Below are 27700 nucleotides of genomic sequence, written 5' to 3' on the forward strand. Positions count from 1 at the left end.
TTTAAGTTATAAAACATAGTACTTACACGTCCTTGTGTATAAGGTTCAGATTATCATAAAGTGTGGGCTTTTTCCAACCCCCAACAAGACCTCCCAATAATTTTATGCAATTTTAATAATAATATGTTTATAAAAGAAAAGCATACAGAACCGGGCTGCATTTATTATTGCTCCTTGCAGCCAAACTCCAAGTCAGCACCAGCTTTCCATAAAAAGGAGTGCCAAAGAAAAAATTATCAACTTTCATAAGAAAATCCAAACCTGGATCTGTGTATAACCAATCATTTAATGATCTACAACTAAATTATTTTAAAATGTCTGCATTCATTAACAAAGTAATGGTACAGCTGTAATGCAGACTCCAAGAGGGTCCAGAGGAACTGTCCTCGAATATCCGCTAACTCTCACTCCCTATAATTCACAGTAACGTGCAGAGGAAAAACAGAAAAGTAGGCACTGTTTATAGCACACCCCTCCACCTTATCACATTCTGATTCTACAGGAAATTTTACAGCTTTGTAAGTTATAGGTAACTTTGAGACATACAGATTCTATCCTGTCAGGTAGAGAGTTCAACTGACTTCCCTCACAACTCCCTGCCTCCCTCTCCCCCACAAACCACTTGTGCCTCCATTTGCAATCCATTTACGACATTCCTTTACTCCATATAAATCTGTAGGTTTTTTACTTTTCCTTTGAATCAGTTATATTATTTGTCTGATTCCCTCTCTGATTATGAATTACATAAATCCTTAACGTATGTTTATTTTTCTATCTGTATAAGTTATTATCATTTAACACACTGGTTGACTTTCTTACTATTGATAAGACATTGTTCAGTACTTAGATGTTGTTCAGTACTTAGATTATCAACACAAAAAGATACTCCAGTGAATATGAATCATATTGGAAAGGTTCATTAATAATCAGATCTTTAGCTTTTGAAAAATCAATTCCTTGTGAATTTCGTTGGCATGAATGAACTAATGAGTACTGGATGAAGGACGGAAATCAGGTTTCAGAACCTGCAAAGCTGATATTCAGACTGTGGATAACGGTGAAGCCAATGAAGAGCAACCATGACAAGCTACTGGCCACTCATCTCTACTATCCACTTAATGAGCCCCTTCAAAAAGTTAAAACGACTGAGGACAATGGTCAATCCAACAGCAGAATTCATATCAGAAGACAAAAAAATGTCTAGTAGTCTCTGCTCTATAAAAAGTTCTCAACATTGCCATCCCTTTGAATGTGTCCACGTTCATCTACCCATCCACAAAAGTAGGTAAATTTTTATGTCACTTTAGAAGAAATCAACACAAAAGTCTTTGTTTAGCTTCATAAATTATCAAGACTATAATTATGGAGAATTACAAAAGGAAGTAAAGGGATGAGAAACATACTGATAACACAGTCAAGGAAGATGTTCCAGATGCAAGTGACCCAAATCAGAACTGGGGGGCTTCGAAGCCCACCAGGTTCTTCTCCATCTACCTGCTCTCTTTATACCAAAGACACTACTAAAATAAAAAGGACTTTAATAGATTTCAATTCCTTTTACTAATAAGAGGTACACTCTGATGACTAATTTTATATGCCAAATTGACTGGCTAGGGAGTACCCTGATTAAACATTATTTCTGGGTGTGTCTGTGAGGGTGTTTCTGGATGAGATTAGCATTTGAATTGGTGCACTAATAGTAAAATAGACTGCCCTCTCCATCGTGGGTGGGTATCACCCAATCTGTGGAGGGCTGGAATACAACAAAAGGCAAAGGAAGGAGAGTCAACCCCTTTTTTCCTACTTCACTGAGCTAGATGGGACATCTCATCTTCTCCGGTCCTTGGACTGGAATTTATACCATCGGCTCCCCTGGTTCTCAGGCCTTCAGACTCAGGCTGAATTACACCACTGGCTTTCCTGAGTCTCAATCTTGAAGACAGCAGACCATTGGACTTCTCAAACTCTATAATCACATGAGCCAATTTCTTATAATAAATCTCTCTCTCCCCCTCTGTCTATACACACACACACACACATACATGTATATATTAAATATAGATACACACATATACATATATACATATATATGTTAAAAAATAGACATACATAAATACATTTTTAAAATAGAGATATATATACAAATATCTCTATCTCCTATTGGTTCTGTTTCTCTGGAGAACCCTGACTAATACACACACACACATCCTGCCCTTGTTCAGAACTATCTCATTTACATACACATATAATGAATTAACAATCAGAAATACCCACTCCAGACAAACTATTTTCCAAGAGGAAACACCTACTCTCCCTTGACTGGTGAGGCCACGAATACACTGTACACAAACATCAACTATATTCAGAAGCAATAAATCATTTCACTATTTTTTAAACTCCAAAGAGGATGGAGAGAAAGGTATAATTATGATTTGTTTAATGCAAAATTAGTTTTAGGCAACACACTGACCCACAGCTAATCTCTTCTGTTCCTCATGTCTGTGACTTACAAATCTCATTTAATGCATTAGCTAAACATGGCACCAAAGATTCCATTACAAGATGGGAGTGAGGGTGAAGGGTGCTGGCAACATTAAAGAAGCAAAATTATTCTAATGTGGCCCTTGGGTTTTTTCCCAAAAATACTTAGAAAAACTGATAATATCTGAAATGATTATGAAAGTTAAATCATCTGCAAGAAACATTTCTAAGACCTGGTCTATCAAAAATATTTTGCATAAAACCTATCTGAATGCCATGAAAATATCTATAAAGAAGACAAGTAATAAGACAGTTTACCAAATGCAAAAACAATGTGCATTCTGACTCTAGGGTCACTTCCATTTTTATAAGAAAAGGAAACAAGTTTCCATTTTTCTGACTAACTTCTGATGCAGCCATTGGTCCATGGTCCTTTCCTCCTATGTAGACCTCAGAAAAAGAAACTGACTGATAATTTATAAACATTTATTTCAAATCAAAAAAGAACACATGAAAAAATTTTTTAATTTTAAAAGACTCAATCTGGGCAAACTTTGTTTTTTCACAAACCAATAATAAAAAGTGAAGCCTTAGAAGTAGACGTAACTGTCAACTGCAACAGTTCAGAGAGTAAAACCCTGTCTGTATTCAGTAAGGTCTGAAGGTCCTGTCTCCTTTTTTCCTCTTTTCCATAAATGTTTTCTGTATATTCTTGACCATGTAAGCGCTAAGTAGAAAAATTATTACCATGTAAAAATTTCTTCTGTTCTCAACTTTGAGACTACTTCCTATAAACTGGCAAAAACTTTATATTAGCTTATTTAAAGCTTCACAATTAACTCCACTTAAAAAATTTTAAAGATTTAAATGAAAAATAAGGGCATTTATAAAAAACCCACAGCTAACATCATACTCAAGGGTGAAAGACTAAAAGCTTTCCCCCTAAGATAAATCTACAGATTTAATGCAATCTTTATCAAAATTCCAACAGGCTTTTTGGCAGAAATGGAAAAGCTGATCTTCAAATTCATATGGAATTGCAAGGGGTCCCAAGTAGCCAAACAATATTAAAAAAGAACAAAGTTGGAGGACTCACACTTCCCAACTTCAAAACTTACTACAAAGCTTACAAAAATCAAAAGTGTGGGGGCTGGCTCTGTGGCCGAGTGGTTAAGTTTGCGCACTCCGCTGCAGGCAGCCCAGTGTTTCCTTGGTTCGAATCCTGGGCGCGGACATGGCACTGCTCATCAAACCACACTGAGGCAGCGTCCCAGATGCCACAACTAGAAGGACCCACAACGAAGAATATACAACTATGTACTGGGGGACTTTGGGGAGAAAAGGGGAAAAAATAAAAAATCTTTTAAAAAAAAAAATCAAAAGTGCGGTACCAGCATAAAGAGAGACACGTGGACCAATAGAATAGAACTGAGAGTCCAGAAATATATCCATACATCTACGGCCAACTGATTTTTGACAAGGTGCCAAGACCATTCTATGGGGAAAGAATCATCTGCAACAAATGGTACTAGAACAACTGGCTATCCACATGCAAAAGACTGAAGTTGACTTTTATATCATACCATACACAAAAATTAACTCAAAATGATTCAACAACCTAAATGTAAGAGCTAAAACTATAAAACTCTTAGAAGAAAACATACGGATAAATCTTCACAACCTCAGATTTGGCAATGCATTCTTCAATACAACACCAAAAGCACAAGCAACAAAAGAAAAAATAAATAACTTGGGCTTGATCAAAATTTAAAACTTTTGTACATCAAAAGACACTATCAAGAAAGTGAAAAGACAATCCACAGAATGGGAGAAAATTTTTCCAAATCAAGGGTCTAGTATCCAGAATATTAAGGAATTCCTACAACTCAACAACAAAAAGATAAACGACTTTTTAAAATGAGCAAAGGACTCAAATAGACATTTCTCCAAAGAAGATATGATATACAAATGGTCAATAAGCACATGAAAAGATGCTCAGTGTCATTTTCATTAGGGAAATGCAAATCAAAATCACAATGAGATGCCCCTACATACCCAACAAGGATGGCCATAATTTAAAAATGGAAAGTAACAAGTATTGGTGAAGATGTGGAAAATTCAGAACCTTCATTCATTGCTAGTAAGAATGTAAAATGGTGCAGCTACCATGGAAAACAGGTTTGCAGTTCTTCAAAAAGTTAAACATAGAATTACTACATCACCCAGCAACTCCACTCCTAGGTATATACCCAGAAGAACTGGAAACAGGTACTCAAACAAATACTTGTTCACAAATGTTTATAGGAGTACTATTCACCACAGCCAAAAGGAAGGAACAACCCAAATGTCCATCAATGGATGAATAGTTAAACAACTGTGGTATATACACACAATGGAATATTACTCAGCCATAAAAAGGAATGAAGTACTAATTAATGTTACAACATGGATGAACCTTGAAAACATTATACTAAGAAGCAAGACACAAAAGGTCACATATCATATGATTCTATTTATAAGAAATATCCAGAATAGGTAAATCCATAGAAATGGAAAGCAGATTGGTGGTTGCCAGGGGCTGAGGAAAAGAGGGAATCAACTGCTTAAAGATCTAGGGCTGTTTCCTTTTGGGGTGATGAAGGGTTTTAGAACTAGAGGTGATAGTGGCATATTGTGAACGTACTAAATGCCACTGATTTGTTCACTTTAAAATTTCACGGTATATGAATTTCACCTCAATAAAAAAAAAAATCAACAGATACCAAATGTATAGCCTACCTTTTTTAAAGTATCCACAGTAGAGGTCATTTACAAAACTGATTGTCTGTTAAGCCATAAGGGAAATCTAAATTAATTTTACAGGGCACATTTTCTGATTACAACACAATAAAACTAAGAACTACTAATAAATTCAAAACAAAGAGCCCTAATGATTTGGAGTTTTTAAACTCTCCTAAATAACTGATGAATTAATGAAAAAAAATTAAGGATAAAGCAGACTTGCAGTTCTCAAACTTTGGTGTGCATCTAGATTACCTGGGGAGCTTGTTCAAAGCACCGAAATTGAGGCCCTACACCCAGAGATTCTCATTTAATACTCTAGAGTGGAGTCAGAGCATCCATATTTTTAATAAGCCTTCTATCAAGGTTTCGAAACAATGTGACAGAATATTTAGGAAAAAATCTAAAGACATCACATATCAAAAGTAATGGGATTCACACAAAGCCTTACTCATGTACACTGTCTAAAATAATAATATTTAACTAAAGAAAACATAAACTAAGCAGTCAAATTAAGATTTTAAAATAAAGGTAATATTAAAGAAACAGAAAAATAGATATATGAATAAACGTAAAAATACCTGATTTTAAACACACAAAAAAAGCAGAACTTTAAAATGAGTTGGGTTAGAGTCCTGAAAATTCTAACAAAATAAAAAATTCTGAAATAGACAAAAGTAGAACTGGGAAAAGAAATCATATTATTTAAAAAAAAAATAAGGCAAGGAAAATTAATTTGGGCAAACTCTGGAAAAAGAATTTTTCTAATAACTCTATACATGGTTAAATCATCAAAAACATAAGAAATTACTTATCAATGAAAAAAGTCAGAAAAAGTTCAATTTTGGCATTAGTTATAATCTATTTGGTTGAAAAAAATTAGAACTTGTAAAATAGGGGGGAAGTTATAACCAAAGGGTACGAACTTGAAATTCTTTCCATTGCAGAAGACTTTTTTTATCCAACATTAAAACTGGTTAATAAGCACCCCGTGACTACCATATAGCTTCGCTAATAAGAGAAATAGCCTTTGTTCTTCTTAATTCAAAAGCAAATCTCAAAAGAACCTCGCGATATAGATGATTCCAAATAATTCACTTTCAGGTTTTAAAAAAAGTCAAAATAGGTCATCATCAACTTTACAAATAATATCGAGGTTGACTTTTCATTTTTCTTTTAAAGTCACTATTGTAGCCTATTTAACTTTAACCTGTTATTCAACAATGGGAACCAATAATGGTTATTAGCAAAGAGAAGCCAAGCACCAAGTGCTATTACCAATAATTAATATAAGGGTAAATAAAATGAGATTTTTCTTAGTTTAATAAAGGGGAGAGAGCTAACCCTCGCTTCTCCCTAGAGTGGGTGGGATGGGTGGCTCTGTGTGTGTGTTAAAACAAATTACCTGGTGGCTTAAAACACCAGAAATTTGTTCTTTTACAGTTCTAGAGGCTAGAAGTCTGAAATCAGTATTAGTAGGCCAAAATCAAAATGTCAATGAGGTCACACTCCCTCAAGAGGCTCCAGCACAGAATCCATTCCTTGCCTCCTCCGGCTTCCGGTGGCTGCCAGAATTTCTTGATTTGTGACCACATCACTCCAATCTCTGTTTCCACGGTTGGTCACACTGCCTCCTCCTCTTCTGTGTCTATGTAATCTCCTTCTGCCTCCCTCTTATAAGGAGAGGTGTGATTGCATTTAGGACCCATCCAGATAATCCAGGATAAGTGCCCCACCTCAAGATCCTCATCTTAATCACATCTGCAAAGACTCTTTTTGGCCAAATAAGGTAACATTCACAAGTTCCAGGGATCAGAGCTTGGATTTCTTTTGGAGAGCCATTTTCAACCTACCACAGTGAATCTCCTTAAAAACAAATGTCAAACATTTTGCTTAGGAATTAGATAATCTTAGTCTCCAGATTTTACAATGCAAGGTCACAAGGTCCTCTCACTCTCGGAAATGTAAACACATACCTCTGAAACTAACTCAGGAATTTCTCACCAGGTGTGCAGGAGACGATCACAGGGGCACCCATTTGTCTCTCAAGAACATAAAAGAAGTGTTAAATATCTATTTGACTGTAAAATGAATAAAATTCTACTCGAATTTTGTAGTCTCTCCTAAACTATCTACAAGCATCTATCTGACAAGCATACTCAATAATAAATTGAGTTTTCTCTCTCTTCTACATTGGTAAGAACGGGTCTTTTTGTTGGAAGGATTTTCTTATTTCCCCAACTTCATAGAGTTGGGAAAAAATAAACTAAGTTTTTAAATGAACTTGAAATGAACTACTTTCTAAAAGCAGCAAAATTTATTTTTATCTTCTAAATTTTTCCTGACACACAATTTCAAGGCCCACTAGCCCTTGAATCTTCTCCAGAATTACACAGTTTTCATTCCATAAAATCAAAATAAATTCCAGATGAATCAAAGATTTATATGTAAAATACGAAAGCATTAAGAATTAGAATAAAATATAATAGGAAAAATAAGCAAGAATCAAAACAGTCACATATGAAAAGAAACACTAAAAAAGCCAAAATAAAGCAATGTAATGCCATGTTTCCAATTACTACCTTTTCATATTTGACAATGATAATATCTAGCAAAAGTGAGGGTGTGGGGAAACAGGGACTCTTTTTTTTTTGAGGAAGATTAGCTCTGAGCTAACATCTGCCACCAATCCTCCTCTTTTTTGCTAAGGAAGACCGGCCCTGAGCTAACATCTGTGCCCATCTTCCTCTACTTTATATTCTGGACACCTGCCACAGCATGGCCTGATAAGCAGTGTATAGGTCCACACCCAGGATCTGAACTGGCGAACCCCAGGCCGCAGAAGTGGAACATGCAAACATAATCACAATGCTACCAGGCTGCCCCTGAGGGACTCTTACACATACTACTACCAAGAATATAAACTGATAGAGCCCTCTTAAAAGGCAATTCAGAATAGCCGGCAAGATTTAAAAGGCAAATACATTTTTATCCAATAATTCTACTTCTAATCTTCCATCCTACAAAAGTACTCATAAAAGTGATAAAAAAAAAAATATGTATAAAAATGCTCACTGAGGGGCCGGTGCCGTGGCCAAATGGTTAAGTTCGCGCGCTCTGCTGCAGCAGCCCAGGGTTTCTCTGATTCGGATCCTGGGCTCCAACATAGCACCGCTCATCAGACCACGTTAAGGCAGCATCCCACATGCCACAACTAGAAGGACCTGCAACTAAAATATACAACTATGTACCAGGGGGGATTTGGGGAGATAAAGCAGGGAAAAAAAAAAAAGAAAAAGAAAAAGATTGGCAACAGTTGTTAGCTCAGGCACCAATCTTTAAAAAAAAATAATCCTCAATGAAGCACTATTTGTATGTGAAAATTAGAAATAGTATAAATGTCCATCAACAGAGAAATGGTTAAATGATGGTATATGCCTACAATGGAATACTATGCAGCCAGTAAAAAGAAAAGACTACACAATTATAAGTTGTCATTTAGAAAGATAGCCATGATACAATACTTAAAAAATAGTTAAGTGAATTATTGTTTTTAATTAAAAGAAAAAAACAGCAAACATTATGTTTACTTATTAATATAAGCTATATCTTCAAAACAAAATCTTATAACATGGGAAAATCTTCATAACATTAAGAGAAGACCACAAAATTGTATAAGCAACTACACAAACAAGTGGCACATATTAATAAAGTTTATCAAAATCTGTGTAATGTGATTTTGATCTGTTCTTTATACACTTATTTTCCAAATCGCATAAAAATTACTTATATCATCAAAACAAAAATCAATTAAAGTTTTTATTTTAAATGGGGACCCAGATGACCAAGCATAATAAATTGTTATGCTTTAGGGATTCAGGAAGGATTCAAACCCTACAGAATACAGGAGATTAAGTGTAAAATAACGTAGTATGTTCATGTACAAAGAAAACTTTTAAAAATACATATTTACAAAAACTTACCTAATATAAAGAAGGCTATCTCCTTCAGACTAGTTACCTTGAGTATGTTTATTCTGAAGCTGTACTACTCAAAATATTTTTGAAGTTTGATAGTTTGAAATGTCCTTCGGTCAGCTCACGTGACACATAAAAAGTTAATCCTCAATTGTATTTACACCTTAGTTTTAAGTAAAATTGGTATTAACCAATATAATCACCCAACATTATCCCCTAGGTTGACCCTAAAGTAGCTTTTGGCTCATTTCAAACAACTCTAGCTTCAGAGAACAAAGATTTAGCACAAGTTCAGTTAGTTAAAACAATATGCTGCAGCTTTTGAAGACATGTTTTGAGACAAGGAGTAGACTGTGGCTTCAGAAAAGGTTCCCTCCAGATAAACTGAAGCATTCATTGCAATCAACACCAGCTTTTGATACACGCCCAACAAACCCCCTTCATTCCTTTGGTACTCATGGCTTCTTGCCTAAAAGGCTCCTCTCCCAAGCCATGGCAATTATCGAAATTCTACCATCTCTTCAAGACATAGCTCAAAATACACCTGCTCCATGAAGCTGTTCTTCTTGTGAACCCCAGAAGCATTTCACTATCTGTACTGCCCACTTGGTCAGCATGGGCTATTTTTATACTGACATTCTTTTAATATATTCTGACTTCCCGATTATAGTTTATAAGGAACTGGAAGATATATCTTCCATCTCCAGTGCAGTTCACTGGAGATACAAATTGAGTGGCCTATCCAAGAAACATAAACAGGTGTTTGTTTCTTTTCTTCTATATAAAGATCAGAACAGTATTATTAGCTTGGGCCTGATGGACTGTGGTGAGCCTTGAATGGCTGCCAGAGAGTGTGGGTTTTATGCCGCAATAATGGAGAAGTGAAAGTTCTTATACTCAAAAGTTATGGGAAAAATTTTTTTTTTCAGGAAAAGCAGTCCTTAGTCTGTAACCATGGGTCCTCTAGGACCATTCAACTGACCCCATCTTATCAACAGAGTAATTAAGAGTAGTTTTTCAATGCCACAACTAGAAGGACCCACAACTAAAATATACAACTATGTACTGGGGAGTTTGGGGAGAAAAAGCAAAAAAAAAAAGAGAGTAGTTTTTCAGGAACTGAGAAATGACACCTGGTCCAGTTCAGGCTGGTTGAGACCACCAACGCACCAACTAAGCCTGTGCAAAGTGACCCTTTTGACATCAAGGGGATGAAAACTCTACCCTCAGATCATACTACCACCACTATTTTGTGAACATGTGTCCTATGAACAGCCATGAAGCTTGACTGGGCTTGTGCAGCTCATCAATTTCCTCACTTCTCCTTACCTCCAATTGTCTTTCTCCACACTTCAGACCACCCTGCCCTTCATCCCATAAATTTTGCCCCAAGCCCTAGTTGGGGAGACAGATTTGAGAGTGTTGCCTACTGTCTCTTCACAGGTCAACTTCAGAAGAAAGTTTTTTTTCTTTTCTCAAAAGCTGATGCCTTAATAATTGGCTCTTTATGCGTGTTCGGTAAAAGAACCTCAGTTTTCTGCAGTAACAAGTCCATAGCTGCCAGACTGGGGAGCGAGGGGGAAACTAACATCTAGAGCAAGGAAGGCAGTCAGCCCAACACAAAGGGTTGAGTAAGGGCTTTAAAATCAGAAAGCACTGCATTCTCCAACACTTCTACCTCTGCGACTCTGGGCAAGCTGTATGACTTCTTAAAAGTTTCATTTTCTTTACCTCTAAAACAAGGATGATAAAACCAGAACCTACCTAGCTGTAGCAAGTACATAACACATACCACAACTCTGACAAAGGATAAGGACACTGCATTCTGACACCAATTCTCTGACACCAACTGGGTGTCCTACAATTCAATTCAATTCTCACACTCACTACCTGGAGTTAGCATCAGATCCCACAAGCTAAAGAGCAAGACACCCAACAAGACTTTCCTTGCCTCAGATGTCCCCAAGCTATCAGAACTTCTGTCCCGTTAGGCTACAAATTCAGGAGTTCCCACAACCCTCCTTCAAGTGCAATCATTTGCTAGAATGACTCACAGAACTCATTGAAAACACTATACTTAAATGATCACAGATTTATTATAAAGGATACAACTCAGCAACAGCCAAGTGGAAGACATGTGTAGGGCAGGGTCTAGGAAGAGAAGATAGGGGGATTCAGAGCTTCCACGGCCTCTCTTCAAGAAACTCAGGTGTTACCCTCCCAGCACACTGATGCTTTCACCAACCCAGAAACTCCAGTGTCCCAGAGTTTACATACGGAGTTTTATTACATAGGCATGACTGATTAAATCATTGGCCAAGTGACTAACTCAATCTCCAGGCCCTCTCCCCACCCCAGAGTTCAGGGGGCGGTAAAGTTTCAACTCTCTAATTAAGAGCTGAGTCTTTCTGGTGTGGCCAGCCCCTCTCTCAACACTATCTAAGGGCCATCCTGAATCACTTCATTAGCATAAACTCACACATGGTTAAAAGGTGCTCATTATGAATAACAAAAGATACTCTTACCACTCAGGAAATTCCAAGGGTTTTTGAAGTGCTATGTCTAGAACCAGGGACAATGACCAGATATATTCTTTATTATATCACATACACAATAAATGGAAGCTATTATTTTAGAAACCAAGTAGTAGGCTATTAAAATAAGCATAAAAATGAGGAGGCAAACAAACAAACATCAAAAGCATTGCAAAGGATGGGGGTTTGGGGGGATGTCAAATTGACTTTGACGGTTCAAGCCTGGACAACTAAATAGACAGAAACAGACACATCCACACAGGGAACTGAAGATGGGACTGAGAATGAATGGAGCGTTAGCCAAGTTGAGACTGAAGGCAATGACCAGGGATTTCAAATGGACACTGGACAGATATGGAGAACATGAGCCTAGAGATGGGAGAAGACTTGGCCAGAATCAGTTGTCAGAGTTATCCACATAGATAAGATTTCCCCAGTCTCCAACGCCCCCATAAAAAAGCCCTCACTACTCAAAGAGGATACCAGCTAATGGTGTCACATAAGCATCTACCTGAGTCAAATAAAAACAAGTTACTGCACACAGCAGAAAATGTAAGGGCTGAACTCTAGGACATACTCCATTTAATATTTTGGTCTCTAAACAAAATAGTACCTGATTTTTAACATAAAGATTCAAAAAGAATCGCATGGCCAAATGCCAAACAGAAATGCTAGGTTTTGTTGACAGAAATGTACCATTTTATTTTCTATCATCAGGAAACTTATAATACATCTTTCTAATAGATATGTTTATTTTTCAAAGAAAAGTTTATGGAACAACCACAGAACATTTCAACAACACAACATAAACAGAATAACTATGATCAATTCAGAAAAGCTTCCTGTTCAGATACATGAAGCAGAAGAAACACTTCAAGCATGGAAACCATTACACAGACTTACTCAAAGCTATCGAACGTACATTCAATAACTAGAAACTGTCTTGTTAACTGCACGTGGTTCAAAAGCATCACAATTTTTGTTCCCCTACAACGTACACATCGTCTCATCCTTTTGTTGATGACAGCTTCCCAGAAGAGAGTCCCAACTCTGTCCTTCAGCTGGTGAAAGTGACAAATGAGAGAAGAAAGGGAAAACAGAGTTTAGGGACAGTGAATTGAACTAGTCAGATGACTCATGGGGTAAAAGGCTACAGTGGGCCCATGGAACTGAAAAATTTAAGTACGACCACACTAATGAACAGGCTTATTAACTCAGGAAGCCGGGACGACTGTGCTTACAATGGGAATGCTGGAAGAACACAGTAAGAGCCCAGCATGTGTCCCATCCATCTATCCATTATCCTGAGGCCCACATTCCCCTCCCCAGGAGAGAGGGAGAAAGTAATACTAAAACTGGCTGGGTCCTTGGAGCTTCAGCTTTTCCCTGGTGTCAACAACAACCTAACCAGAATAAGGACAGCAAAGGCAAAATGTGAGCCTAGATCCCAACCTCGAGGAGTGGGGTAAGGGCCAGCTCCCTTCCCCACAGTTCATAAAACTTGGGGTATTCAAGTTCCAAAGATAGCTAGAGGAACCCAAAGACCTTCCTAAAGAAAGGAAGCAGGTACGACATACTCTCCCCACTTCCTGGACCCTGATTCTAAAGCCAAATTACAAGGACCATTTTATCTTGCATAAAGCTTTAAATATGTTTGTTTAGGCAGACTGTTGCTTTTGTCTATAGTGGTACTTAATTTTGTTATATCAAAACGAATGTATAAACTAGTTATAACTGTAGTTATCTATGTATAAACTCCTTGTTGTGGGGGACTGGAATTGGCCACCCTAAGATATGTCTCTTTGGCACAAGGATATCTTGGGCTGGTTACTTTTAAAAAACTGCAGACAGGAAAGAAACTCTGAAAAGTAGAATTTACTTATCCTTTGTTAAGAGACATTTACATTTGTAAAGGAAATCTCCATCTGTAAAGGTGTCTCCCTCTCTGTACCAGGAAGAAGGAGGGATGACCTTATGTTCACATGGTAGACATTTTGCATTGAGGCTTATTTTCATTATCCTGAACTAATAGTAGCTGAGGATGCCCTTGGCTTGAACAAACCTCCAACTTGTTACAATTACATAACCTACAGAGGGTCAAAGTCTTCTCCAAACCTAAGGAAGCTTAAATTCTCAGGGGCTTAAATTCTCTCAGCCTCTGAGGATCCCCTCTTCTAACTCAACCAATTCACCAATTCTACCCTACTTCCATCCACCCTCACCCCCACAGCCCCCAAAAAGCCTTAAGTAAAACATCTATAAACACATCAGAGGGAATCGTCAATTTAACAGGTAATAATGGATATCCTTGAGCCATCTTTCTAGCTCCTCCCTCTTCTTCAATCACCCCACATTCCTACTCCAAAAAACTGGCATTGAAACTCTAAAATGGTTATTCCTAGGTTAAGGAAAATTCGGCTTTTTCCAGTTCCTACTCCCTAGTGAGCATGCCCAAAAATATCAAAGTGCTAGGCTCTAAAGCCTTCCATCTATCAGGATCCACCCTCCAAATTTTTTTAAGGCAAAAAGTTAATCATTCTGTTACCCTGTTAAGCCACATTCCAGCCCAATGCTTCTGCCCAGTACAAAGGCAGGCAGAGCAGGGTCTCCTCAATCAATGTTTACTGAATTGAATTACTAGGCTGCTGTTTTAACTTAACTGGTCACCAGATCAAAAGCTACATTTCCCTCTTTCAGAGCAGCAAGGTCACTCGCATGTTAAAAATGACCTCCCTTCCAAAAGTAACTATTGTCAGTTACTTCTTCCATTTTTTCCAATTATGGCCAGTGAAACTTACAACATAACAAGCAAGTAAAAGCACCCCATTTTTTCCCCCACAGGTTAAGAAGTTAAGTCATAGGAAGATAAAATTAGTTGCCCACAGCCTTCTAATAACAAAAAAAGGAATTCTACAACATATGAGGTACTGTGAGAAATTAGTGTGTTACTTGCAAAATCTTTTTTAATCCTCACAACAACAATAGCAGAAAAACACTACTGTGATTACTGTGGGTAATCAGACTTAGGTTAAAAAATAAAATTCCCTGCTCCAAATCACCACAGTAAGTGCTCCCAGGAGATTCAAGACCAGTCAGGCAAAACTCAAAGAGTTCAAGTTGTTCAAGGATAATTAAAACAAACCAAAAGATAATACTGTGTCTCCCATACAAATATAAAATGAACACTTGTCTATGATTTTACTTAACTCATTTATTTATTACAGAACAAATAAAATGTTCCATCTGGTTCAAAGACAAGTCCAAAGAGCACAAACGCACAGGCAATGGGGAATGGTGAAATGACTTTGCTTAACAGATCCAAACTGGCTTCTCCCACAAAAGAGGAGAAGAAATCAATTATACCTCCAACCAACAAAATCCATTTGCATGCCTAAGAATAAGAATAATTTGCATTGCTGTCAGTTACTCATAACATACAAAGGTGTAAAATAAATCAAAAAACAATAAAAGCTGAAGACCCCATAGATTAGACCTCCAGGAAAAGTGCTCTAGACATCACCTAGTTTCCACTGCAGACACCCAGTAATCCTTTTGGTACATTTCAAAGTCTTTCACAAATTTTCCTTACATAGCTCTTAACCACTATGCACAATGCCTTTTTCTTCTTTTAGAAAAGAAACCACAGCTTCAAGATCTGTGACAACCACTAGAAAAACTGAGTTAGTCCCTTCCATAAAACTAATCTTTCCCTAAGATGAATTTTTCTCTATCACATTCTAAGCTAGAAATTTAGACTTACTATGAATTCATACATAAATGCAGAAAAAAATTAATTGATTGGACTGTCAGGCTTCTTAAGAGATCTAAAACTAATGAGGGTTTGGTTTTACTGAAAAATGACCCACAGAATTACTCTCTGGAGAAATAAAGACATAGTTAAACTGTCACTTCCAAGTAACTGACCCAGAATTTACTTATAAGTGTCTTACTGGCAAATTTATGCATCTTAATTTCCACACTATGTTTTCTTCCATACTTCCATGAAAGGTAATCCCACAGGCTGGCCTGGTGGCATAGTGGTTAAGTTCAGTGCACTCTACTTCGGTGGCCCAGGTTTGAGGGTTCGGATCCTGGGCACAGACCTACACCACTCATCAATTCATGCTGTGGCAGCATCCCACATACAAAATAGAGGAGAATGGGCACAGATGGTAGCTCAGGCACAATCTTCCTCGAGCAAAAAGAGGAAGATTGGACAAGTGTTAGCTCAGGGCAAATCTTCCTCACCAAAAGAAAAAAGGAATCCCCATCCAATTTCTACCTCCAGTAAAATCAAGTAGACGTACTTCTGCCTACTGCTCCAGCTAAATGCAACTAAAAATGGGGACATTATAAATAACACAAACTAAAAAAGACTCTGGAGGTGGAGAAAAGAAGGTACCATGGAAAGACATAGTAAGAGTTCCTTGGGTTTTCCTTTTGACTCTTATACCACACGGATAGGGAGCTGAAGAAGCCAGTAATCCAGAATTGCCAACAGGGGCAAACAAAAAGTCCCCATTCTTTCAAAGGACCAAGAAAAGAACAGCAGAGCAAAACAGAAAACTTTTAAACAATAACCACTGCACTCCAGCCAAAAACCATAGGAAAAACTGTGGCCCATCCCCACCCAAGACAGCAAAGGCCAAGCAGGGAGCCTGAACTTTCAGTCTTACCAGGGTGTGATGTCGTGCTTCAACACGACCGTCCCTCACCCCGCCACCACCCTGCAGGGGTGATATCTAAGGCCAGACTTTCCCCCCTGCCAGGTTGTTGTAAAAGCCTCTTCCCCTGCCACAAGCCGTCTATGGAGACCACCTGGAGAGCCTGGACTTTGACTCCCATGACAGTAATCAGGCACACTTCTCACCCCGCCAGGGGAGGTACAAGACAAAGACTAGCAGAGAGTCAGGACTTTCACCACCCTCCGTGGTGTCTGTCGAGGCCATGCAGGGAACAGTAAGGAGGCAGGGTAGTATCAGTGGGGGCCTACAGCAGAGCTGAAACTCCCACCTCTGCCCAGCAGCAATGAGGACTCCCACTTTGTGTCAACGGACCAATTTCTAGAAAGCACACAACTCACCCAAAATGAAATACATAATTTGAATAGCCCTGTAACTATTAAGGAAATTAAACTTGTAATTAAAAACCTCCCAAAAAAGAAATCTCCTGGCCCAGATTGTTTCATTAGGGAATTCGACCAAATATTTAAAGAATTAACACAATCTCTTCTAGAAAACAGAAGAGCAGGGAGCATTTCCCCAATTCACTTTATGAAGTTAGTATTACCCAACAAAAGACAGTACCAAAAAAAAACGAAAACTACAGACCAACACATAAATATAAACACACAAATCCTTAACAACGTATTAGCAAACAGAATTCAGCAATATACAAAAAGTTGAATTTAATCTAGGGATACAAGGTTAATTCAATATTCAAGAATCAACAAATGTAATTCATAATATTAACAAATAAAAACATATATAAATTCACATGATCATACCAATCTATACAAAAAAATCATCTGATAAAATTCAATACCTGTTCATGAGAAATATTCTCAGAAAAAAATAGGAATAAAAGGGAGCTTCTTCAATTAGACAACAAACATCTACAAAAAATCTACAGCAAATATTGCTCTTAATAATAAATGCATATTGTAAACAGAATGCATATTGTATTAGCCCTATTATCAGGAAGAAGGCAAGGATGTCCACTCTCACTACTTTTACTCAACATAGTAATGGAAGTTTTAGCTGATGCAAGAAGGCAAGAAAAGGAAATAAAAGCCACACAGAAAAGAAATAAAACTGTCCCTATTTGCAGATGTCATGATGGTTTACATAGAAAACCCCAAGAAATTTACCCAAAAAACCTCCCAGAACTAATAAGTGAGTTCAGCAAGGTTGCAGATACCAGATAAACATTTTAAAAAAAAATTGTGTTTCAAGGGAAAAGATAACCAACAGAATAGGAAAAAATTTTTGCAAATCATATATATGACAAGGAGTTTGTATATAGAATAAGAATTCCTACAACTCAATAATAAAAAGGCAAGCAACCCAATCAAAAAGTGCACAAGGGATCCGAATAGATATTTTTCCAAAGAAAATATACAAATGCCCAACAAGCACATGAAAAGGTTCTTGACATAATTTGCTATCAGGGAAATGCAAATCAAAACCACAATGAGATACAACCTCATACCCACTAGGATGTTATAACTTCTCTAGGGTGGCTATAATTAAAAAGACAGATATTAACAAGCATTGGTGAGGATGTAGAGAAATGAGAACCTCCATACACTACCAATGGTACTTGTACAGCCTGAAAAACACTCTGGCAGTTACTCAAAAGGTTAAACATATAGTTACTACATGACCCAGAAATTCATCTCCTAGGTTTATACCAAAGAAAACATATGTTTACACAAGAACTTGTACATTGATCACAGCAGTATTATTTATAATAGCCAAGGAAGGGAAACAATCCAAATGTCCATCAACTGAAGAACAGATCAATAAAATGTGGTATATCCATACAATGGAATATTATTGAGCCAGGAAAAGGAATTAAGTACTGTTGGATACTACAACATGGATGAACCTTTGCAAACATAATGCTAAATGAAAGAAGCCTGTCACAAAAGACCACATATTGGATGATTTCATTTATATGAAATGTCCAGAATAGGCAAATCTATAGAAACAGAAAGTAGAATTACGAGTTGCCTAGGGCAAAGGAAGGGAGGTGGCGGGAGAAGAGAATGAGGTGTCTCTGCTATTGGATAAGGGGTTTCTTTTTAGCTGATGAAAATGTTCTAAAATTAATGATGGGGATGACTGTACAACTCAGTGAATATATTAAAAGTCACCATCAGATCCACAACTGACTTCTCTGTAGAAACTGACAAGCTGATTCTAAAATTCACATGGACTTGGAAGGGACCCAGAATAGATAACACAATCTTGAAAAAGAAGAACAAAGTAGGAGGACTCACACTTCCCATTTTCATAACTTACCACAAAGCAACGGTAATTAAGACAGTGTGGTACTAGCATAAGAATAGACATACAGCTCAATGGAACAGAATTGAGAGTTCAGAAATAAACCCATGTGTCTATACAACTACCATATGACCCAGCAATTGCAATCTTGGGCATTTATCCCAGTGAAATGAAAACTTACATTCACACAAAAACCTGTACATGAATGTTCATAGCAGCTTTATTCATAAAAGCCAAAACTAGAAATAACCTAAGATGCCCTTCAATGGGTACATTCATACCAAAGAATACTAGGGATAGTAAGGAATACTAAGCAATAAAAAAGAACAAACTACTGATATATGCAACAATTTGGACAAATCTCCAAATTATGCTAAGTAAAAAAAGATAATCCCCAAAGGTTACATACTGTGTAATTCATTTACACAATATTCTTGCAATGACAGAATTATAGAAATGGAGAACATGTTAATGGTTGTCAGAGGTCAGGGAAGGGGGTGTGTGGCTATCAACAGACCATACAAGCATTCCTTATGGTGAATCTCTTCTGTTATCTTGGCTGTATCGATGTCAATATTCCCACTGCAACATTATATTAGAGTTTTGCAAGATGTTACTGTAGGGGAGGAAGACATTTCCTCTACCCTCTCTGGGTTCGTCTGGCCAGAGAACGAATTAAATTCACATGAGACAGAATAGCAGGAGAAAAATTAAACAAAGCTTTATAACATGTATACATGGGAGAGGCTCAGGCAAGCTGAGCAACTCGCCAAAATGGCTGAAGCCCCACCTTAAATATCATCTTCAGCTAACTACAAAGGAGGATGCTGGGGGTGGAGGGGGAGTTGATCTTGGGAGATTACCACACAAGTACAGTAAACAAAATGCAGATTTAAGTCCTTGCCTTTGGCATTGATTAAAAGTTTCTAGAGATAAGGTCATCCCCCCTTCTTCCTGGTACAGAAAGGGAAGCAACTTTACAGATGGAGATTTCCTTTACAATGTAAATGTCTCTTAACAAAGGGTAAGTAAATTCTACTTTTCAGTTGCTTTCCTGTCTGCAGCAACCAGCCCCAAATAACCCTCATGCCAAAGAGACATACCTTGGGGTGGCCAATTCCAGGCCCCCACACTACCATTGGAGAAAACTGGGTAAAGAGCACATAGGATCTCTCTGTATTCTTATCACTGCATGTGACGACAATTATCTCAAAACAAAAAGTCTAATTTTTAAAAAAAAGGAATCCCTAAACATTGCTGTATAACAAATCCACATAAACAGAGAACATTACTTTTTTCCAAAAGGAGGTAGTAGTAGGGAACCACATATCAAGCAAGAAAGAAAGAGAAAGAGATTGAATCCAACTTTGTAACTTTAAATAATTAATCTAATCTCGTACCTGCAAAACATAGATTAACAAACACCATGGTTGAATAATGACTCTCTCAAAAGATACCCATGGTCCTAATTCCCGGAACCTGTAAATGTTACCTTCTATGGAAAAAAAAAAAAAGCACTTTGTGGATAGAATTAAGTATTTTGAGATGGGGGATTATCCTGGATTATCCACCATGGGCCCTAAATATAATCACATATATCCTTTTAAGAGGGAGACAGAGAGAGGTGACCACAGACAGAAAGAAAAGGAGAAGGCAATGTGACCACAGAGGAGGGATTGGAGTGATGCTGCCACAAAGCAAGGAATGTAAGCAGTCACCAAAAGCTGGAAGAGGCGAAGAGAGATTCTCCCCCACAACCTCTGGACGTGGCATGGCCCCCTGACCCTTTTATCTCAGCCCAGTGATTCTGAATTCTGGCCTCCAGAATTGCCAAAAAACAAATTTCTGTTGTATTAAGCCACCAAACTGGTGGTAATTTGTTACAGCGGCCACAAGAAACATCCCCCAGAAATGTAAAGAGCTAACAAATATGTATGGAAAAGGCCCTTAAGAAGTTTGAAGGACAACTGCAAGAGAAAACCACATACGATTTTAAAATTCTTAATTCAAAATAAGAATGTAACATCCCTAATTTTCAACAGTTAAGAGATCTAGATAAAAAGAGAAATAAATAGGGGCGGGCCCCGTGGCCGAGTGGTTAAGTTCACGTGCTCCGCTGCAGGCGGCCAGTGTTTCGTTGGTTCGAATCCTGGGTGCGGACATGGTACTGCTCATCAAACCACGCTGAGGCAGCGTCCCACATGCCACAACTAGAAGGACCCACAAGGAAGAATATACAACTACGTACTGGGGGGCTTTGGGGAGAAAAAGGAAAAAAAAATTTAAAAAAGAAAGAGAAATAAATACAGCTTTGGGAACAATAATGTCCGAGGCAGACTCAGTTCACTGAAGATCAGCCCACTCAATAGCCAAGAATTGTTTATAACAGTAGCTCTAGCAAAGATTCAATCTTAATTAACTCTAACTTCTAGTGTATTTCTTCTCTGAAGGAAAGAAAAGCTAAATTGTGCTGGTTTCATTACTACCATAAATAAACTCAGCAAAATAAGGTCACTCTAGCACTCCCTGGACTACTCCAGATTATTTCAATCCTGCTTCTACGCTTCTCTCCCATTCTTAGAGAGAACAAAGCAAACATAATTCTTCCTCTAATGTAATCAGTTGGTCCTGATGCACAGCCATGCTAAAAATATAGTTTAAGTTTAAATCTGTAGTTGTTCCCATTAACAAGTATGTTATTCCAGTAATTCACACACTCTTCAGTTTGAATCACAAAATACCATTATGTATATGTTATAACACAAACAATAAAAAGCCAGTAATATACTTTTACTGAATTTCAGAATGATATAATGGGACATGCAAGAGTACTAAACGAGTTCCAAAGCAATCATGATAACATATGAAAGGGGAAAGGGCAAAAAGGACATCTCATTTAAAACTCCCACCTTACAGAGAAAACCACCCTAAGCAGCTACAGTAAATTAGGTTGAGAATGGATATTCAGAAACTTTGGATATAATCTGTAATACAAGGCATACTTTTATTCAAATAGTCAATCTCTTACACTTAAACCCACATAAGTACAGTATATCTTAACTTTAAACTGGATTAAAACAGGCATTACAGCACAGACTCTGGAACCAGATTGCCTAGGTTCAAATCCATGTTACTTAACCTCTATGGGTCTGTTTCCTCACAGGTAAAATGAAGATTAGTAATATTTACCTCTTAGGGGAAGTTGTGAGGATTAAAGGATTCAAAAACTTAAAGCACTCAGGACTGAACCCGGTATGTAATAAGCACTCAATAAATGCTAGCTGCTATTAATATTATTAGTTATTTAAAGAGAGGGTCATCATTACCACCTATGGACCTCCTAATAGTCTCACAGTTGCCAGGCTCACTTTTCATCATAAAAAACCTAGAGGTGACAAGTAACAAAATCTCAGTGATCTCTAAAGACACCAATTTGTTTATCTCCTCCTTCAGAAAGTAAGCTCAAGGACAGGAACCATGTCTCATTCAACTCTGTTCCTATCACCAAGTTCATGGTAAGTATCCCAAAATGTTCAAGTTAAATAAACAAACATTTTGGTGTTCAAGCCACTCCTAGTTACCATAATTTTCCTCCCCAACCCCACATAGGCAAATTTTATTAAATCTACACAATATAAAGAAAAAATAATTCTAAGAAAGTATTTGCATTACAACAACAGGAGAGCAGAAACAGTAAGAGCCACAGACAAAGCTGCCTTCCCCCAAGATACCTAAACATTCTGGTTGGGAGAGTCACTGCCAGGCCAGGGTAAACAATACTTTCACTCCACACTCCCAGCCACAGAGCCATTAAGAATGGCTGCCACCACTCATTTCTCTTTCCTCATCATGCTCTTATTCCCACCTTTTATCCATCATTTGCTCTGTGACACCACTAGACACCAGCTAACCAACATGCTAGCCCCCTGTTCCACGAGGTTGTCCCAAGGGAATAAAACCATATACTTACAAACATAAAAGGGAGGTCACCTCTTCCTATTTGAGATGGAAAACTAAGGGTAGCATAAATCTTCCCTGTATCGTCCCTAGAACAGTAATCTACTTCCTGTGAGGAAGTGAACAATTTAAGTTTTCAGAAGCTTCAATTGTGAAAGACTGCTGGTCAAGTGGTTAACCATCTCCAGGCAGCTTTCACTGATGGCTGCCCCTCAGCCGGCCCTTCCATCTGCCTCCCGGGGTTGTCACAGCAGGATCTCCATGGCCCTACTGCCAGACGGAGAGGACTAGGTAGAGGTGTGATGAACACTTGCTGTCAAATCAAACTGAAGGTCACAAAGGCCTTTTTCCAGCCTTACCCAGGGGTATAGGAAACTCACCAAAGGCTTTTCTTAGCTCCAGTGTTACATTCAGAACCTTGAAGCCAAAGGAATCACGGCTAGTACTCACTATCCAAGAGCAATCAGCACAGTAGAAAAAAAGGCCACACAGTGATTTCTCTTAAACAGGGGCTATATTTCATAATGATAAAAAAGACATTTGACCAGAATTTTCCAAAAAAATGAAACAAAATATAAATCAACTTATTTTCATAATGTATCTTATATTTCCCAAAATTTAGGTTACACTTACAACTATGCACTAATTCTTAGGAAAAGGAATTCATCAATTGGTAAAGGGTTTGAGACATAATTTTGTGACCAAACTGTGAAACAGCATATAACAGCCTTGATTTCACATTTGCCTTTTACAAGACAATTATATAAAACTCATTTTTGCAACAACAACAAAAACTCTAGATTTCATACTGCTTTTAAATTCTTTTAAAGTACCTCTCTCATCATCACCCCTGCTGGTTTTCCTCATCAAAAGTTAACTGGTCTAATATTGCCAAATTTTCTAAATTAAGGTACAACAGTAAACTGCACAAATCTTAGATGTGCAACTTGAATTCTTACATATACATACTCCCATGTAACCACCACTCATCTCAAGATATAGAACATTTCCAACATCCCAGAAGGTTCCCTCATGCCCCTTCCAATCATTAACCACCAGGAACCACCATGCTAACTGCTATAACCAGAGACAGTTGTACCTGTTTTTGAACTTCATTTAAATGCAATCATATAGCATGCAACCTTTTGTCTGGCTCATTATGTCTATGAGATCCATCCATGTTGATGCCTGGATCAGTAACTCACTCTCTTTTATTGCTTTTTTGTTTCACTTTAAAACTATACAACAATTTATTCATCCATTCTACTGCCGATATCCATTTGAGTTTTGTTTAATTTTTGGTTATTATGAATAAAGGTGCTATGAACATTCTGTTACTTTTTTTTTTTTGGTAGACACATACATTTGTTTCTCTTGCCTATATACTTAGGATGGAATTGCTGGGTCATGGGTAGGATTAGACCTACCCATGCCACAGTTTTCCAAAATGACTGTCCCATTTTACATTCCTACCAACAACATAAAAGAGACTTAGTTGCTCTACATCCTTGCCAATACTGGCACTGACAATCTTTTTAATTTTAGCTATTCTGGAAAGTGTGTAGTGTCTCATTATTGTTTTAATTGGCATTTCCCTATTGACTAATAACGTTGAGCGCCTTTTTATATGCATACTGACCATTCAGAGACCCTCTATTAGAAAGTGCCTGTTCCAGACTTCTGTACATTTTTTAATTAAATTGTCTTTTTCTTATTAATTGTACACTCACATACACATATTTAGGTTGAGTCCTTTGTCAGATACATGAGTTGCAAATTTCTTCTTCCAGTCTGTATTGTGCCCCTCTCTTAACGGTATCTTTAGATGGAGGGAAGTTCTCAATATTAGTGAAGTCTGAAGTCAAATTTATCAATCATTTTTACAGTCAATTACTCTGAGAGTCCTTTTTCAGAAATCTATACCTACTCTACTCACTAATTCTTTGATTTGAGCTTATGGTTTGAGCAATTCTTGACCTTGCTCTGAATTCATGAAATCCTGCATCTTTGCAAGGTTTCTACAGTCAATTTAGAATGCATTCATGTTACGTTGTTGGGTGCTAAACAACTCTAGTATTATGAATGTTTGAGTAGAGATCAGTTTTAAAACTAGAGAATTCATTTGTGATTACTTCCCAATTATAACGACTTCAATACAAATATATTAAAAACTTACTGAAAAAGAAAGAAAAAAACTCTAATACCATTATTCTAGCATATTGCCCCAAACATACCTTATTCTTCCCACTCCCTTTGTGTAGCTTTCCTCCAATGGAGCAACCTTTACACTAGACCCTCTAGACTTTTGATGATATAATTAAGTTTTTTGTAGTATCAGAAATCAGAGGCCTAGAGGAAGTTATAAGCCTGGTTTCATTACAACTTATTTGACCCAACAAATTCAGAGGGTTTACAACTCTCCCAAAACCCAGTAACAAAGAATTTCCTGCGTTATCCTTTTTCCTAAATTAGTTAATATCTCCAATCTCCAACCATATCATTACCAAAAAACCAAAACAAAAAAAACCCACCTTACTCTTTCCTTTACTCACTCATCAGGTGTTTCCCACCCCCATACTATTCTTCTTCACACCCAGTCAATCTTCCATTCTGCCTTCAAAATTTATGCAGTGAACTATGAATGCTGCTCTGCCACAGCCGAAGTTCTGGTTCACTCACCACCTCTCATCTGGAGTATGGAGACTGTCCTTAACTGGTCTTCCTCTTACATTCTCTCTTTCACTCTGTCACCAAAGTCACCTCTCCAGAACATAAAGTTGATCATGGTACTCCTATGATTAAGATCCTTCTACAGGTCCCACAGGATAAAGTCACTCTCCTAGCTGAGAATTCACAATCCAGCACCAACTTTTCCCAGCTTCTCTCTCAGCAACTCCTACAAATCCTCTGCTCTGACCCCTGGACACCCACGCACTCTCACCTGTCCTGACTTTGCACTGTTTCCTCCTTTGGCTACAGGCCCTTTCTCTGGTAATCCTGCAGTCAGTTCCCTTCCTCTCTGGACCACGGCTACCCCAGCAGAAGCAACTGTTCCCTTGTATGTGTTCCCACAGCTCTCTGTACTCAGCACAACTATATTTGAGTCCTTATCACACTGCGTGAGTTAATCATTTATTTGTGTGTCTCATTCACTAGTCTACAAACTTCTGGACCTGGGGCTTCTCCCTGGACTCCTCAAGACTAAGGTCAGGAATTAATCTTTAGAATCCAGGTACATTGCAGGGCAATTCCACAAAGGCTCAATGAAAGAATGAATGTCCCAGCCACTTTTATTCCTATCACTTTTTTCTATAAATAGAGACTAGAAAAATTAGTACAAATATGTCAAAGCAATGAACCTAACACAAGTTTTCTTTTTAAAAGGCATTCAACAAATTTAAAGTTTAATAAAAACTAAAATCTTCCTTATTTAATTGCACTTCCTGTTAGAAATCAGTCACAACTTTTTGTTTTAAAACACTTTTTTTAAATAATGGGCAGCAAAGGTAGGATGGATATACCATTTAACCAAAGTAACTGTAGTCATCACAATATAAATCAGATGCCAGTGGAATGAATTATGGTTATTATTTATACATTACAACTAAAACCCACAAACAAAATTACTTTGTTGAAAACTTGTTCACAAATATCCCCTTAACACATAACACATCTGTATGATACAGGAGGATGGTACGCATGGTGGTTAAGAACACAGCCGGAATCACAATGCTAGTTGTCCGATGTGGGGCAAATAAACTTCCATGTGCCTCAGCTTCCTCCTCTGTAAAACAAAGATTATCTTCACAATGATGCTGAGTGACCACGTTAGCACATACAAGGTCCTTAGATCAATGCCTGGTAATTCAAATGCACAGTAATAAATGTCAACTGTTATCACTGCGATTTTAACTTTTTTAAGCCCTTTCACATATATTGTCTTTTTTTTTTCTCACAACAGTACAATGAGGTTGTTTGGACTGGAAATGCTATGTCCATTTCAGAGATAAGGTACCTCTGTCCCTGGCTAGGGCCTACTTTTCCTCTCGTGGCACTGCCACTCCAGCGCCGATAAGCAGGCGTCTGACGCCTAGAGGATGCACAGATAAAGCAGCGCCAGCCGCTGCCCTGACACCACACGTCCAAACCTGGCACGTGGGACGTTTGACAAATCGGATTTAACCGCGGCAGAGCTCGGACGGTGCTGGGGTGGTGCAGCTGCCAGGCCAGCCCAGGTCCGGAGCAGGAAGGTCTTCAGGCTCATCTTTAACATCGACGGGACGCCTGGCCCCCGGCACGCGGCGGCCACCTCGCCCTCGCCCTCGCCCAGCCCGCGCGGCCCCGACGCCTCCACCAGCCTACAGGATTCGCTTCCCCAGGTCCTGCTCACACCTGAGCCGGAGACGCGGCCAACTGCGTCGGGTCCCCAATTCCCGGTCAAGTGACCGTTACCGGGGCCGCAGCCCGGGGAGGCCCGCGACTCAGGGGGAAGAGCCCGTGCGGCCGCTCCCCCTCCGCCCACTCGGGGATCCCCCGGCCGCCGCCGCCATTTTCCCCGCGCCGGAACCCCCACCTGACACTTCCAGCCTCCCACCTGTGACCAGCAGGGGACCACACGCGACGCCGCTGGGGGCGCGTGGGCGGCCTGGACAATCCTTGGGGGTCACAACCTCCGGGCAGAACCCGCCGCTAATTCATCCCGGAGCGGGGAGGCGTCCGGCCCGTCGCCCTAGTAATGCGTCCAGGCAGGCGCCGTCCTGATTGGCTGCGAGCGCCGTGACGCGGCGGCGTCCCCGACTGCGTGGGAAGCCCGGGTCCCCGGCGCCCCGCCCTGCTCCGCTGTCCCCTGCTGGGGGCTCCCGGGCGCCTGTCGTCGAGGGCTCCCTTAAAGGAGCCGCGCTCGTTTCCTCGTCTAGTCTCTGGGAGAGGAAGGACCGAGAGAGCGAGGGGGCGACGGGGC

The 27700-nt window shown here is 38.7% G+C and overlaps 1 protein-coding gene across 4 annotated transcripts in view; it reads right to left on the minus strand.

Annotated features, from left to right (window-relative positions):
• Positions 1 to 27484, minus strand: part of LCLAT1 (lysocardiolipin acyltransferase 1) — a 189664-nt gene extending 162180 nt beyond the window's left edge. Inside the window, exons 1-2 of one of the 4 annotated variants that reach the window (XM_046662151.1) lie at positions 27335 to 27484; positions 25682 to 26524 (exon numbers count right to left, since the gene is read on the minus strand). The gene's annotated coding sequence lies outside the window, so the exon portion shown is untranslated. Of the gene's footprint in view, positions 1 to 25681; positions 26525 to 27313 lie in introns of all 4 variants that reach the window. The other 3 variants (XM_046662150.1, XM_046662156.1, XM_046662152.1) reach the window with 3 other exon arrangements.
• Positions 27485 to 27700: the final 216 nt, after the last annotated feature.

This window comes from Equus quagga, chromosome 5 (genome assembly GCF_021613505.1).
Source record: "Equus quagga isolate Etosha38 chromosome 5, UCLA_HA_Equagga_1.0, whole genome shotgun sequence".
In the NCBI taxonomy this organism is placed as follows: domain Eukaryota; kingdom Metazoa; phylum Chordata; class Mammalia; order Perissodactyla; family Equidae; genus Equus; species Equus quagga.